This window comes from Balaenoptera musculus, chromosome 3 (genome assembly GCF_009873245.2).
Source record: "Balaenoptera musculus isolate JJ_BM4_2016_0621 chromosome 3, mBalMus1.pri.v3, whole genome shotgun sequence".
Classification (NCBI taxonomy): Eukaryota; Metazoa; Chordata; class Mammalia; order Artiodactyla; family Balaenopteridae; genus Balaenoptera; species Balaenoptera musculus.
In genome coordinates, this window is record NC_045787.1 from 83,238,950 (window position 1) to 83,255,839 (window position 16,890).

The window sequence follows — 16,890 nt, forward strand, 5'->3', positions numbered from 1 at the left end:
ATGCATCACTTCCTGAAGCAACATTTACATCACCAACTACCTGTATGAATAAAAGAGAGGGAGAAGAAAATACAAGTTAATATCATAAAGTATCATGCTATCATATAAGTGATTGGGTTTTCAATATAATGTTGTAAGGTTTCTCATATGCGTAGGCACAGTACGCTCTGGGAAGCCCTGGGAATAAGTTCCAGGGAGTCTCAGGAGTCCCTGAAAAAGTTGGTGTCTAAACTGAAAAATTAGTAGAATTTATCCAGTTGAAAATAAAAGATGGGGGGAGAGAAGAGGGAGGAAGGGAGAGAATGAGAAGTACTCTAGAGAAAGGAAATAGCACGTGTAGAAACAAGAAAAGTATGAAGAGGTAAGGGGATTGTCAGTAGGTCAGTATATGGCTTGAAAGTACAATGTGAAATAGAGAGTGATGTGATGGAGAAAGAGTGAGAGAGGAAAATAGCTCATTTGGACTTTATCCAGGGGGAACCTAAGCAGCCCTAACGATTATGCGCTAGTAAGATCTCTCTGGCTACAGTATGAAAAATGGATTCAAGCTGTGCAAGACTAGAGTAGGGAGACCTTTTAGAGGTCTGTTGTAATTATTTTGGCAGAAGATAACGTCAGGTTGACCTAATGTCATAGCAGTGGGAAGGAAATAATTGAATTGGAGAGTTATTATGGATATAGAATAATTGCAACATCGAAAATCAACAGTTGTCTTTGGATTGTCAATTGAGTGTGTGTTGGTGACATTCTGAGATAAAAAACACAGGAAGAGGATCAAATTCTATGAGGTGACTCCACTCTCTAAAACTCCTCCCCATTTCCTACTTTCTTTGCTTTTAGAATTTATCATTATCTGTTATATTTTATTTTTTCCTAGTTTGTACATACCCACTAGAATATAAACTCCTTGTGTAAGACATTTGTGAAAGTTTTTTCTCTGTTGTATCCCCAACTTCTAGAACAATGCCAATCACATAGTGGCTACTGAGTAAATATTGATTAAATAATTGAGTGACTGACTGACTGCCTAAATGAGTAAGAATGGGCCAGTAGTAAAATAAATAAGGTCAATGTTTGGACCTGCCGAGTGTGAGTTGCCTTTTGGCATTCCTTTGGGATGTCCACTACACTTCAGAGATAAAGATACGGAGTTCAGGTGAAGTCTCTGATATAGAAATATTGGATTGGCCAAAAAGTTCATTCAGGTTTTTCCATAAAGTCTCACAGAAAAAAACCCAAACGAGCTATTTGGCCAACGCAATAGAACTTTGGGAGGTCTACAGAATATAAGTAGTCTTTGAAACAATGAGAGTGAATGAGATGTTCATCCTGTAATTCAGTTCTTGATTAAAGAAAATACCCTGTCATTCTTCTCTGCAGCTACTGTTGCTCCTGATATAAATTTCCTTTATTCATCAATGAGAACATGAAAGATTTGTCTTTGTAGTCACCTTCCCTGCACTTCACTCCTTCAATCTTTTCCTCACCAGGAATGCAGTCCCTTCATTGAGATGTAACAATTCTTATATTTTATTTCATAACTTACAAATCATCTTCAATCTCATGGCTTAGGTTACTTAGGTACCTCTGGAACCTTACAAGATTTGGTGATTGATAATTAAGTAGTTCCCAGAAGCAAAGGATACTTATCGTACATTCTTTGCAGTCTTATATAAATGCTCTTGAAAAAAGTTATACTCATTTAAGTATTTTCCTAACACCTCCCATTTTCATTCTTTCTAATTATTCCTCTTTACATTTTTTAAATGACCTACACATACACCTAAATGTTTTCCTCAGGAGAAAGAGTTTAAGATATCAGATAAATATTTGCCTTTTTTTTTTTTTTTCTCTTTTGCTGTGTAGCTGGCCTCTAATTTGCCATCATTTGTAATCATAGGGAATTCAAACATCTGCCCACCAGTCAGAGACAGAGCCAAATTTTGTGAATGAGTCCTATAAGGTGGAGTTTAGTGCCAACTCTCTGCAGGAGTTGTTTTGGGGATGGCTTAATTTTTTTTCTTCTTTAGAGTAAATATGAGACGAGTTCTCAGATGTGTGAGAAGTGATGATGCTCATAAAAGCAGGGCATGTGTCTGAGGAACTGGTGGGGGCCAGGGATCACTAGTGTGTTATTTTCATCCCGGGCAACAAGGTGCACTACGGTGGTCTTAGGAGGCTCAGGACAGGAACATGAGGTGGGGATACTAAATTGACTGATTTTTGTTACCAGAAGAAATATTTCCAGGTTTTAAATGACAGAGTAATTGTTTTCTTATAACTTTGAGTTAACTGAAACCTATTTCTATGTAAGATCTTAAAAGAGCTTGAGGGTTAGGGATGTGATTAGGAAACTATCTGCCTAGTATTATTCTTCTCAAGAAACTATGTCAGGTTAGGCTGAGATTCCTTAAAAGTGACCCGGCCTCTTGTGGCAGGCTTCTGTTCACCGGGTGTGAGGGATGGCTATAAGGCTGTTAGAAAATTGTTTGTGGTCAATCTGTAAATGACTCTGGAAACATGAATGAAACCATTGAAAACTTGGCTTTACCATATAAATTGTAACACTTGTGAAGTCAGGGACTATGCATTCTTTAAAAAAATACTATTCATACTATTCATGTATCACAGTGCCCTGTACACATAAAAAATATGTTGATCATTCTTTTAGTAATTACACAAATAATTTGAAATCATGCTTTAATGTATTTTTTTTTTTGGTAGAAACTCAGCACTTACTGTATGCTGGGTATTCATTTTTAGTTTTTAATTATTTAACTTGCACATTTTATAAGTAAAAAATTGGGGTACAGAGTAAGTCACCCAGAAAATTATCAGTTGAGTTTTAAATAGAACCAAGCACTTCATACTCTCAGTCTTTGCATTAGATAGTAGAAATGATTATTAAAATGTTTTCTTGTGGATAGAGAAAGCTTACCTTTACAGAATCAATTATTCCTCAACTGTAAGATGAACTGTTTTCTTCTGCTTATCTCTTTTTTCTTTTTTTTTTATTTCTCCAGAGTTCTCCTTATCTCTTAAAAACTCTTAGAGATCAGCAGATACTCATTAAGAGAAAGTCTTGTGGGTGGAACATGGATCCACAAGACAAGAACTTGTAGTACAGTTCCTAATAATTGTTTGAAGCTCTGAGCAGGGGTCTCTATACTCCACATCTTACCCTTCATTCCATCCACAATCATAAGAAATTCTGACAGAGTTAAAAAGCTTTTAAAGAACAATTTTATCTTCTCATACCTTTGGGGGGAGGTAATGATAAAGTAATTATTGTGCATAGAAACAACACCAGCTTTGCACTGGAAGTCCAGTAACAAATTGCAAGTGGAGCCTAAGAAACTTCGTTTATTTCCTTCCAGTTTAAAAGTCCCATAAGTTCCAAAGGCAGATTGTTCTTTAACCCTTATTTCAAAAAGCTTTTTTTTAAAATCCCTAGCACCACTCCCTACATTGGTGAATAACATGATTTTAGATTCAAGCCCATTTCCTACCTCAGGCTTAACATTGAAAGTCACAATTTTAATAGAATAATTCGTTTTAGGGAGGTAGGCAGCCAAGCAATCATGTTAGCTACTGCTATTTATTAATAATAAATATAAAATACCAAGAGAAAATATACATTCTTAAGTTAATCAGACAATGTGGCTTCAGGAATTACAACACAAAATCTTTCAGTTGTTTCTTGAAAACATTGGATCATCAAGTTCAATATTGATTGAAAAAAATCTGTAAGCACTGGCATGGAATACACAATGAATCTCATTGTAGAGTCTACACAGTGAATGCATTTTATGTCAGTGTATGTACATGTGCAGCACAAGGAATCGGTATCTAGGAAAGTGGGACTTGTGGTTAAGGACTTGCTCAAGTGGGCTAAATTACTTTCAAATACCCGGCTCTCAGTAACGCCGTATGATTTAATGTTGCTCCTCCTGATCTATTCACTTCTATGTGACAGAAGCTTCTAAGGAAGGTCAATGGTATATCTAAGAGATTATGACAGATGAGTTACGGTTTCAAACAGGTTTGGCTTTTACACTACCTTAGAAAATGAAATAGCTTTTGATTTATAGTCATTCTACATTAATATGCATTTCTCTCTTGTATTTCACTTGAAATTGGGCAGACCAGGTTTATACATTCCATATTACTTCTTGAGGTGCCTACTGAATTACGTATTTTAAGCAAATCATTCGAAGTTGACATCAGGTGCAAACAATGAGAGAATAAGTAAGAGGCTTTGAATTTCCCTGGCTATTAATAGCAACATTAAATGCATAGAGACCTCTGTATGACATGCTAGTCTAGGTGTATTTCTCTGTTAATAATCTTGTACCCAACAAAATTTTTAAAAAGGCACCAGATTAGAGATTCTACAATATCAGACATAAGATTTTTTTCTAAACTATGATTAAGTTGGGAGATAAATTTTCAGGTGTCTGGGTCTTTGTTGGTAGGAAACCGAATCCCACATTTTATAAATGTATCAATAGTAGAAGAGAATACATTTCCTTCTACCTACTAAAATGTACTATTTCCATTTCTGGGTGGTCTTGTGATTTTCCTTATTTCCAAAACTGTTCATGGCTTACTGGATAGAAACTTCACATGCTTCTGCATCCTCTTTCACTCTAGAATATTGTTCAAGGGCACTCTAACTCAGGATTTAGTGAGATAGGAAGAGTGTCAACTGATAGTCTTACCACTGTGGTTGACTGCAACTTTTGAGCTTGCAGAAATATGCTACTCTGGATTCTCTGAAGTCTAAGTCTTTGAGTGAAAAAACATGTGTTTTATAACACAGGAAGACTAACCTACATTTGCTTTACCTCACTCTATTTATTTATTCTAAAGAAGAGTAGATCTAATATTGTTAATTCATTGATTTACTTAACAGATATTTGTCATGTGCCTATTGTTCTAGACCAGACATTGTTCCAGAAGTTGGGGATACAGACGTGATGACAACAATGTCCATGACTTTATAGTGCTAACTTTTTAATACCAATTTAGTATGTTATTAGTATTATATATTGAAATAGACTCTGAACACTTGAGTTTCTCTTACCTGGTGAAATCGTACAATTTCTTACTCATAAAAGCAAGGGAATGTTAGGAGAGAAGGAATAGTTTTATGTATGAATAATGGTAGATGAAAGGAAGGGAGAATGTCCTCAGGAGGCAGTGATGCTGAGGCACTCAATCATGCTTCATTCATCATGAATGGGCTGTCCTGGGTGCAGGGACACTTTTCTTATATTTTAGTTCAGATAGTGACTCATTACTCAGTAAACCAAATGCTTCCCACACGCCTGATATATTTCTCTGAATTCTGTGGAGTAAACCATTTCTTTATAGTATTCAGAATGCTTGGTTTGAAGAAACTATTTTATTTTTTTTAACATCTTTATTGGAGTATAATCGCTTTACAATGTTGTGTTAGTTTCTGCTGTATAACAAAGTGAATCAGCTATATGTATACATATATCCCCATATCCCCTCCCTCTTGCATCTCCCTCCCACCCTCCCTATCCCACCCCTCTAGGTGGTCACAAAACACCGAGCTGATCTCCCTGTGCTATGCAGCTGCTTCCCACTAGCTAGCTGTTTTACATTTGGTAGGGTATATATGTCCACGCCACTCTCTCACTTCATCCCAGCTTACCCCTCCCGCTCCCCGTGTCCTCAAGTCCATTCTCTGTGTCTGTGTCTTTATTGCTGTCCTGCCCAAGGCTTTTCAGAACCATTTTATTTTTTATTTTTTATTTTTTTAGATTCCATATATATGTGTTAGCATATGGTATTTGTCTTTCTCTTTCTGACTTACTTCACTCTGTATGACAGACTCTAGGTCCATCCACCTCACTACAAATAACTCAATTTCATATCTTTTTATAGCTGAGTAATATTCCATTCTATATATGTGCCATATCTTCTTTATCCATTCATCTGTCAATGGACCCTTAGGTTGCTTCCATGTCCTGGCTATTGTAAATAGAGCTGCAATGAACATTGTGGTACATGACTCTTTTTGAATTATGGTTTTCTCCGGGTATATGCCCAGTAGTGGGATTGCTGGATCACATGGTAATTCTATTTTTATTTTTTTAAGGAACCTCCATACTGTTCTCCATAGTGGCTGTATCAACATACATTCCCACCAACAGTGCAAGAGAGTTCCCTTTTCTCCACACCCTCTCCAGCATTTATTGTTTGTAGATTTTTTGATGATGGCCATTCTGACTGGTGTGAGGTGATACCTCATTGTAGTTTTGATTTGCATTTCTCTAATGATTAGTGATGTTGAGCATCCTTTCATGTGTTTGTTGGCAATCTGTATATCGTCTTTGGAGAAATGTCTATTTAGGTCTTCTCCCCATTTTTGTATTGGGTTATTTTTTTTTTTTGATATTGAGCTGCATGAGCTGCTTGTATATTTTGGAGAGTAATCCTTTGTCAGTTGCTTCATTTGCAAGTATTTTCTCCCATTCTGAGGGCTGTCTTTTCGTCTTGTTTATGGTTGAAGAAACTACTTTAAAGGAGACAGAATTATATGGTTTTACAGAGGAAAGGGATATGGGACTCAATAATAATAATAAAATGACATGTAATAAAATTAATTCAGTTTAAAAAATCTCATGAAAATATTCTCACAAGCACCTGAAAATATTTAAATGCAACCGAGTTCTTTATTAATAGAAAGTTTACAGTTACGTTGGAGCATTAGAAGCTTTTGCTCTAATAGGAATGACTTAACTAGACGCTGTGATCCCCTCTGCAGGAAGTATTTCCTCTTTGTTAATATAGATTTATGCCTGAATACAGGAAGCAGTCTGTGCTGCTAGAACTGATGATCCTCCGATTATTCTTGTCTCTTCAGCCAAGCCTTATGTGAAGATCAGGTGAATACAGGCCTCCATGCATTGCTGATTGAATCCTGACTGATCTTCCAGCTCAACCTGTACTTCTCTATATATTTCTGTCTTCATCATCATCATTGATTGATATTTATGAGTACATGATATGCTTCCCTAAACATTGCTCTGTGTCCACCATGTGTTTGAATCAACCACAAGTTGTAAGCAAATAAGTAAGAAAAGCTCTTTGACATTGAGGAGTTTCCAGTTTAGTGCAGTTACTCTTAACTATAGATGAACACTGGGCTCAAGGACTTTTAAAAAATACAGATTCTTTTCCCTCAGTAAGTCTTGGCAGGGAATTATATCAGCACCTTAAAATAATTTTCTCCATGTTATTTTAATGCATATTTGCAGTTGGTACCCTTGAAAAGTGGAAGATTTGGCCTTGACAACAAGTATAGAAGAATACAACAAATATCATTGTCTGGGTACCATATATAGTGCAATTACGGTTGGGAGAGTGCCTGGCTTTGTGTGGACAGGTCACCTGGCTGAGGAAGTGATGTTTAAGCTTGAAGCTGATTAGAATTAGATGGGTGGAGCAGGTAGGGAAGGACAATGCATGCAAAATGCGTAGAGGCATGAAGTAACTAATACTATAAGTTTTCTCATACATAGAAATATTCCAGGAGTAGTATAATGAATACATATGTTACCTTCACCTATATTCAAAAATTATTAGCATTCTAAAATAGGCTTTTGAAAAAACAACAAACCAAAACCAAAACCAAAACCAAAATTCAAACCAAACCAAACCAAACCAAACAACAATAAACCTTTAAATTCTTTGTAATGCACATATCTGGGAAATAAGGCAGTTGATGTTCCAGTAATACTTTTTTGATGCATAAATAATATATGCATTAAAAATTAATATTCCCCTACATAAAATAATCTTTCTGTATTTAGGAAACAACATTCTATTTTATCTGCTCACTTTCTTCTAATCCTGAAAGTCTGATTCTGTGTGTGTGTGTGGAGGGGGTGTGTTTTGTCAAGAAAATAGAATATAAACATATGATTTGCTCTATATAAATTTATCTATTTTAAGATAATGCTTTATGAAAACCTCTCATACAGCAACGCCAGTTTGTGAGAATATGTTGCCATAATTTCTTTGGGAAACCATTTGATATATTCTAGTGCTGAGCCACTTGTTTGCTCTCCATGAAGACCTCTGGTAATGCTGAGGAAGGAAGAAGAGGACTGTCAGTAAGGTATTTGAGACCCAATATACAGCAGTACGTTTTCCATTAAAGGTTTGAAAATTAGAGACTATGGAAAATAAGGGCAAGAGTTAATGTTCAAGGTGACAAATTTTTTTTTTCTTGCCCCGAAGAAGTTAAATGTCAAAGGTAGACAGTGTATTAGCTTTCATATCATTTTTTTTGAGCCATATATTTCTGATATTCAGGAGCGTGCTAGATATTGTCCAGACCCAATCCTGTTTACTGTGTTGAGTTGTCTTAATTATGCAATATGCATTATTAGAGCATTGATAATCTCATGAAATAAAGTTTGGACTAAAATGCTTCTCAATTACCTTCTAAGACGTATGTCTCATAACTATGTAACATGCTTTAGATATTGTATTAAAATATCATCTCAGTTCATACATAAAATGACTAAAAATTTTTTGGAATCATTTAAACTTGTTCATTGATTTTTCACTGTATAAGAATATATTTCTTAAACAACACACAATACACATAAAAGAAAATGCTCATATTATATAAGATTTCTTTGCATTTAGGTAATTATTAATTCAGGAAATATAGAAGTTGTTGGAACCACTGATACAGAAGTTAGAGTTTTACTTAGTGTTAAGCATTGTTTTATTAGTCATCACATTAAATTGAAGCCATTTGAATCTTCTTTTGGTGGCTTATTTTTGCTCCGAACAGATAGTGCTTTATGAATGCAGATATGTGAAACTTCTGCAGCATTACGTGTTATTAGGGTTTAGTGTTTATGATTGTCAGGTCAGAACTATCTGATGCAAATTCCTCTCATGTGTTCATGCAGTCAGAAATGATTTTCAGGGTATATATCCTAGTTTGAAGCATGAATTAAATAATTTCTGAGGTGATTCCTTTTCTCTTCCTTGGGGCAAGACCGAATGGCTCTCTCCACTTTATACTTACGGTGACTCACCAGACTATAAAAATAAAGCTTAGTTTGTGACTCTAGAAAAAATAAACAGACTGTTGGTCCCACAGGCACTCAGACTGCCGCTGGTAAACAAAGATATTCATAAACACTATCACTTGAGGGGGGCACTTGTCCCAGATTTTCAGTGTATCCTATGCTGTCTAGATACTGGGACATTTTAATAATGTATACATTTTCTTATATGTTAACAGGCATATTTGTGAAATGTAGCACTTAGAATTATAATAGTAGCAATAACAACTACAACAATAATAGTAATAATTATTTTTTGTTAACTTCAAAATCAACACTAAGAACGTTGGCTTGAGGTGGGCAGTTTTTATATTTTGACTGCCCAGCATCAATTTCTATTTCTTGTCAATACCCTGATTTTCTCATGAAAACTGATCTCTCTTCTGTTGTATGTAGTCTTTCTGACTTGCTGAAGCTGAAGGGGTCCCCGCATCTCACTACTCAGGTACAATCAAGGGGTACGTGTGAAACCTAAATTTATCCAAATAGATTCTCTCTTCTAGAATTTTAAATCTCCAGTGGAATGAAACAGGCTGGAAGAAATAGCTAGAGCTCAATTATTTCAGCAGTTTTTCCCTTTCAGCAGAGCAATTCCAGTGGGTTCTTGCTTTGTTTCTAATCCTGGTTTTTCCAGGATTAGAACTCCATGCATTTAGTAACACCCTGATATCCTTCTAATAAATTTCTTTTTATTTAAGTTGTCTAGAGTAGGTTTCTGTTGTTTGCAAACAAACAACTCTAATATAGGATATACCGAAGTTAAGTTACATTGGTAAGTAACAGCAGCAGCTTCAGCAAGGAAATTAATATGGCTTTTAAGCTGCGAGCCCAGCCTTCTGTTGGTGTCTGGAGACTATCAATTAGCAGCCACCAGTTTTGAATCTCCTTTAAACTTTGAAAAGTCTTTTTGCTCTTGACCTTCAGAAATGAACAATTCTAATAAAATATTAAAAGATATGGACCTGATTTATTTTAGTAGAATGAAAATGAAAGGAGTTTTTTTTTTTTTTTTTAGCTTGACAATATCGATGTCTACTTTCCTCTAATTTTAATGCAGTGTATATTACAGACAACTCAGTAAATCTTTACAGAGAGGAGACATCGAAAAATATTCTCCTGATTATCTATTTCCCTCTTGAGACCAGAACTACACTGCAACTAATATACAATATGTCTCAACCAAAATGGAAAATACAGCTAATTACCATTTTAGTAAAACACATAAGGGATTTTTAAAAGAAGGTAGGTGAATATGGCCTGTCTCTAATTATCCAAGGAGAGAAACTTCCGTTTCTGAGTGATACATTTTCATCATATCTTCTTCCTCTCTTTGTCACTCTTCTCTGTTTTGTCTCGCTGTCTCTGTATCTGTTTGTATATGTGTGCATACACGTGTGTGTGTGTATTATGGCCTATTTGAACTTTTCTGTTGCTCATTTGCCACACACACAAAGAATGTACGAGAAGGATTTGTAGCCCACAGTACTTTTGTAAAGGGTAGACGGAAAGAAATCCCTTTTTTTGAAATCAGCTATTTTACTCAGTTTCCCTGATATACATACTTACATAGATGAGCTAGGGAGAGTCTTTACTATTCCAGTGGTTTTCACTATAGTGGAAGAGTTTGATCCTGGTTACGGGGCAGCTGCTTACCCTCCATATGCTGTTGAAAACACATAACCTTTACAGGACTTGCTCTTTGTGCTGTATAATGAAGCGCTTGGGTTAGCGATATCTAAGGACTTTTTTCCTCTAAAATGAGAATAGTAGAAATTCTTACAAGTGATTGTCAATATATATATATCCCTAGGATCAGTTTCTTCAGCAGAGTGAAGTCAAATTCCGGTAACTGATTTACTTTTCTGTGGAAAAAAGCCAACAACAAAAATTGTGTATAATTTGCTGTATTTGCTCTGTGTTAGTTTTAGGCTCTAATAGAGGTTCTCTTCTTCATGGGATGCAGTCTTTACTTAAAATATCCTATAAACAGGATGACTCATCTAGTTTTAAAATTAGAACTTACTAATCTAAGGTCAGGGTATTTGAGTCACATCCTCCGAGTTTTAACTTGAAATTGAAGGCTTAGTGCTTGCTATTGCTTTTGAGTAGTTTACTAACTTGGATATAGGACCTTTATGTTCTGTCTATATGAGGGAAGTATTTTACAACATAGAACGCTGTATGGTTTATCTCTCAATTTTTTTAAAAAATGTGTTTTTTTTCTATTTTTCTCAGAATAAGTTTAATTTGACAAACATTTACTGAGTGCCAGACATGGTAGTAGAAGATGCAGGTACAAAACAAAATAATTGCTGTATTATGCAACAGTAAGTTACAACAGTCTACTTACTGAATATACCTTTCCAACTTTCAATCCCTTTTCTTCACTATATCCATGCATTAAATTTAAGATAACTTTTAGTTCCTTGATTCTTCAGCTTTCTATTTCTCCATCCTGATTTCATTTTCCTCCGCATTTAATCTTGAAACTTTCTCTTAGTCCTTCTTCCTCCGATAACTTCAACAGCTTTGTCTCCACATCTTTCTCTCTAGCTGCACTTTGAGGCACAGTTGTCAACCTGGATTATCTGTTTACTATGTCCAGGCAACTGAGCACTGGTACAGGAAATCACATAACTATGGGGGTATTGGAGAAAGCAGATTTACAGCTTCTAGGTTCAATTGGGTACTTAAATCTTCCTGGAAATCTTTTAAGCTTTTCATCAGTCTCTCTTCCATGCATTATTATTCTAAGCTCCCACAACCCTTCTCAAATTCCCTAAGCTACTCCTATTCTTTGACTCCCAGAAGTAGACTGTGCCTTGGAATTAATGGTGAAAACAGAGTAGATTAGACTAGGAGGATTCTTCTAGTTTCTCAGCCTTTCACCTGCAAAATATCTGTATATACTCTAGCCTTTTTCCTCTCTTCTCATAAGAAGCAGTCATTTTTTTCTTAAAAAATATCCTTCCTACTTTGCCGTGGGTCCCACAGCATCCCCATTTCCTCAGGCACTTCACCAGGTATCATGATTGAATCTCATAACTTGAATGTTTCTTACTATACTGACTCCTTTCAGCAAACTTTCATCTCTGCAACCAAACACAGTTAATAAATCCAGAACTCAGTCTCGTATATTATTGCAGGCATTACATCATATCGTTCTGTCCATTAACAACCAAAGAAGTAGAGAAAGAATATCTCTACTTCATATGCATGCCTCTTATATGTAGCTTACTGTAATTAGAATACCACTCCTGGAAATCAACAAAACTACTTTTGCCAAAGTTGCCCAAAACTTCTAATTGCAAAATTGAATGAGTTATTTATGGTTCTCATATAATTAATTTCTGAGTGGTATTAGATAGTAGGATTGACTATTTAATTTTTCTTCTCATTGAAATCCTTTCCTTTCTTGGCTTCTTTGTTTTCCTTCTATTTTTCTGAGCTTTCTTAGCCTCCTTTTTGTAGCTATATCCGCCACCATACTCCATGTTTCAGTGTTTTTCATGGTTTTATCCAAAGCTCTACTACCTTAAAAACATATTGGGTGACAAATGTGTGAATTCTGCCAGATTTTCTGTCACCTCAATATTGACATCAGCTGCTTCTATGATCTCCCCTGTATCAGAAAGGAGAAACTGGGAACTGTGTTTCTGAGAAGACCCATGGCTATAACAAAGAAATAGTTTAAATTGATAACTCCACAATCCTGATTTGAAGCACAACTCACTTGCAGGCATCATGGCATATCTCCAACAGTTCTAAGACAGCTCCTGTTGGCTGCCCAGTGGCACCTCAGCTTTCTGTGTCCTAAATCAGTTGTTTCATTTTATCCCATTAGTAAATGGCACTTCAGTTTGACTTGGTTTCATAAGCTAAAAATTGAGAGTCATTCTGTATTGTTCCAGCCCTCCTCTTTCCTACTGTTCACTAAATCCTGTCAATTCCTAAATACCTCTTCAATGAATTCTGTTCTTTCTGTACTTACAGACTCTATCTTAGCTGTCTTAGCTCTGTCCAGCATAATTTTCACCTGTTATTATTTTAATAGTCTTATAGCTAATGTTTCTTCCTCTCATTTAGCTTCTTTTAATTCTTAAATATCTGATTGTTCACTCTCTTGTGTGATATCTTCAAATTGTTTTCCATTACCTTCCAGATAGAATTCAAACTATTTTGGGTATAAAAGAAAAGGCCATCTTTTAGTCTTGTCCTATTTTCCCCACGTCATTCCCTACATGCAGCTCCTGTTTGGACCATACCATAATGATGTTCTTTGAGTTTTCTGTGGCTTTGCATTATAGGGACTTAACCCTCTTCTTCTTTGCTTCAAGAATTACTATAAATATAATCTCCTTTCAAAAGCATTTTGATGGTCTTCAGGAATCCACTCTCAACCACAGTTGTTAAATTCTTTTGTGCCTTCCCTCCGCGCACCTTGGTCTTATCTTCCAACATATCACTAATTATGCAGTATTTTAAATATATTTTAATAGCTGAAGAACTTTTATCTAGTTTATGAGAATGTCAGATCTCTGAGGACAAGGATTATATCTTTTTCTGAGTGTCGAGTGCCTTGCGTAGTACCTACCAAATATAGCTAATACAGAATAAAAGACTGATAAATGAATGAATTCTAGTGGCTTCCAAAATCCATCGAGAGTACAGATCTATAAAAATACTTTACAAATTTGTAAGGTGAGTGGGATTTTAAAGGTGAGTAGAATTGGTCAGTCATGGACATGGAGCTCTGATTTTTAACTTCTCTCTACCATAAACTTATAAATGACACAGACCTTCTCTGATCTCACATTAGAGAGTTATTTACCCATCTCAGAGTGATGTGAACAAGTTGGTCGATGATTAATGACTTCAATGGAAAAACTGTAACTTGCACTGTTAGGGTAGTATAATTTCTTTGGCTAGACAGGTAGTCAAGTTTCACACAGAAGGAGCTAGGAAGATATTTAGTCTTAGTTTTTTCAGCTTGGAATGGGTTATTCAAGTTATCTCCTGAACCTACTTTCTGCTAATGATCACAAGTCATAAAAACTGTTGCACAAAACTCCTCCAGTCTGCAATATTGACTTTCCTGTCCACTAACTTTATTCTGTCTCTTGATTGATCTTATTTGCCCTTTGGATTCAGCATCATTTTCTTGCTACAAACTTGGACAATAAATATTGTGGGTCTAATTCCCAGTTACAAAGCCTCATGCTTCCTTTTGGAGTAACCCTTCCTTGGTTAATCCAGGCTAGTGTTTCCCACTATAGCTGTATAATATGTAAATATCTGGAGAGCTTAAAAAACACAGATTAGCAGTTTCAAACCAGTTAGAGAAGTCCCTGAGTGTAGGGTTCAAGCATGAACATTTTTTAAAAGCCAGGCATGAGTGTTATTGACAGAGACCCTATGGCCTTACACAGTGGCACTTTTGTATTCTAAAAGCAAAATAAAGCCACCATCCTCTATTCTTTGGAATAGGGAGTTGAGAAGAGTCTATAACTCAGTGTAGAGGTACAGATTTCAATTGAGGCAATATTCTACTAAAGGAATTCACAGATAAGATAGAGGAAAATAGGTTTTAGAGTGGTATAATAAACAAGTCACAAAAATTACAAGATTATTGATTCAATTTAACTGTGTTCTAAGGCACACCGGATTCCTAAAATTTCACCTAAAACTTTCGTCTTGGAAACAAAGCTTTCTAATATTAAGTAAGCTTTTTTTTTTTTCTCTTGATTACATTGAGTAGTAGATACTTACAAGATTTTTAGTTTTCAGAGATTCAATTAAATTTCTTTCAATTCAAATTTTAAGTTTCATCTGATTGAACTTCAATTTATTTTTATTATTATTACTATCATCGCCTTCGTTGTCATTGTCGTCGTCATCATCATCATCATCATCATCATCATCATTATTTTGGTACCAAACTGTTAAAAAGCTATTAAGAACATATACTCAGTGGTTTCCAATAATGGCATCGGTAAAATAAAAAATTTGTTTCCAACATTTTTGTTTCTGGGAAGCTCTGAAATCTAAAAAGCTAAATCTCTGAACACATTGTTTTTATTTGCAGGACAAAAATGAAATAGGTTTACTTTGAAATTAGAAATTGTTAATCCTATTTCCCAGAGTTATTAACAATGAGTCACTGTTTACAGTTGGATTATCTACTGAGCCAAGGGCTGTATACCATGTACGATGGAAATTGAAAACACCTGTATGACTAGCTGCCATTGATTTTATATTACTGCACAATGGTAGATGGGCCATCTCTTCAGGGCTACACTCTATAGCTTTATAAAGTGCACTCTCACGATTAGAAGCACATGAAAATAAATCATTTGGTGAGGAGAAAATTAAAAATACAATTATTAATGAGACTTACTTAACTTTTGGCTAACCTTAATAATAATACTTTTTTTCGGGTAAGCATTTTATAAAAATGTGCAGGTGTTATCAAATGCATCGTTATGCTAGGAGATAAATATTCTTTTTATGTTGTTTCCATCACTGGATAACATATGAAGCATGAACTGATCTCTTGGTCCTCGTGTTAGAATGGAGATATTGTCCTCAGTCCTCTTATATAACAGTGTCTCAGTTGGGGTACTATAGAGAAACAGAATGTATGTGTGTGTGTGTGTGTGTACGCTCGCGTGCACATTCATGCATAATGACACAATACAACATCTGTTTCCGACATTTTTGTTTATCTATCTTTCTAAAAAGATGTTTATTATAAAGAATTGAGGAATGGGCTCACGATTATGGAGGCTAGTGAGTCCCAAGATCTGCAGTGTGATTCGGCAAGCTGGAGACCCAGGAGAGCTGAGAATATATAGTTCCAGTCCAAAGGCCAGCAGGCTCAAGACTTAGGACGAGTTGATGTTTCAGTTAAAGTCTGAAGGCAGGAAAAAAGCTACCTTCATATTTTTGCCTTTTCTGTGTATTACTTATACTTGGATTCCCTATCTCTGTCTCTGTCTCTCTCTCTTTACACACACACACACATTTCAAATCCACCCTTTCTCAATGTGTCTTATTTTACTTTCACTTAAATACTGGCAATAATAGAATGTTCACATAATGATATTTATATACATGTATCTTTTTTGGGGGGGGGACCCAATGGAACCTTTAATTCTAAGCAGAGTCCCTCCTCCCCAGCATTATCACATGCATCGTGCCCAGGCTCTGGGCAATAAAACCCAGACCCAGAGATAGATATATCTATACCTATTTACATCTATATATAAAAATTATATACAAATATGTATTTGTAAAGAGGAAAAGCTGGGAGTATGATTAAGGTAGGGCAGAGAGTTAGGTGAGAAATGCAGTGTGAGGGGGTGATGCTCCAATAAATTACATTCTTTAGGTATGGGTATGAGCAGGACCTGGTAGCCAGGACATTCAGAAATGCTCCTGTAGCCTGGCCTCTTGATTCCATCCAAGGGAGTTTGAAGGCCTGGGTTCTGCCCAGGATTTGGGCTGGTACTAGAAGGTAGAGTTCTAGCTGACTTTGCCTGGAGGCTGATGGTGGGCAAGGATTTTGTTTTGGTGACATCTCTACTCTAAGCCAAGGTTTTAGGGGAAGCCACAGGTTTGGAGCAAGAGTCTTTGAAGCTTGGGGGTCGCAAGTAGAGGACAAGGTGAACTAGACAGAGGGCAGGGCGGCCTCCCTGTTTGAGATCTCCCTGAGCTGCAGCCTGCTTTTGTTAGAGTCAAAGAGGCTGGAGGTCAGGGTGATGGGGGA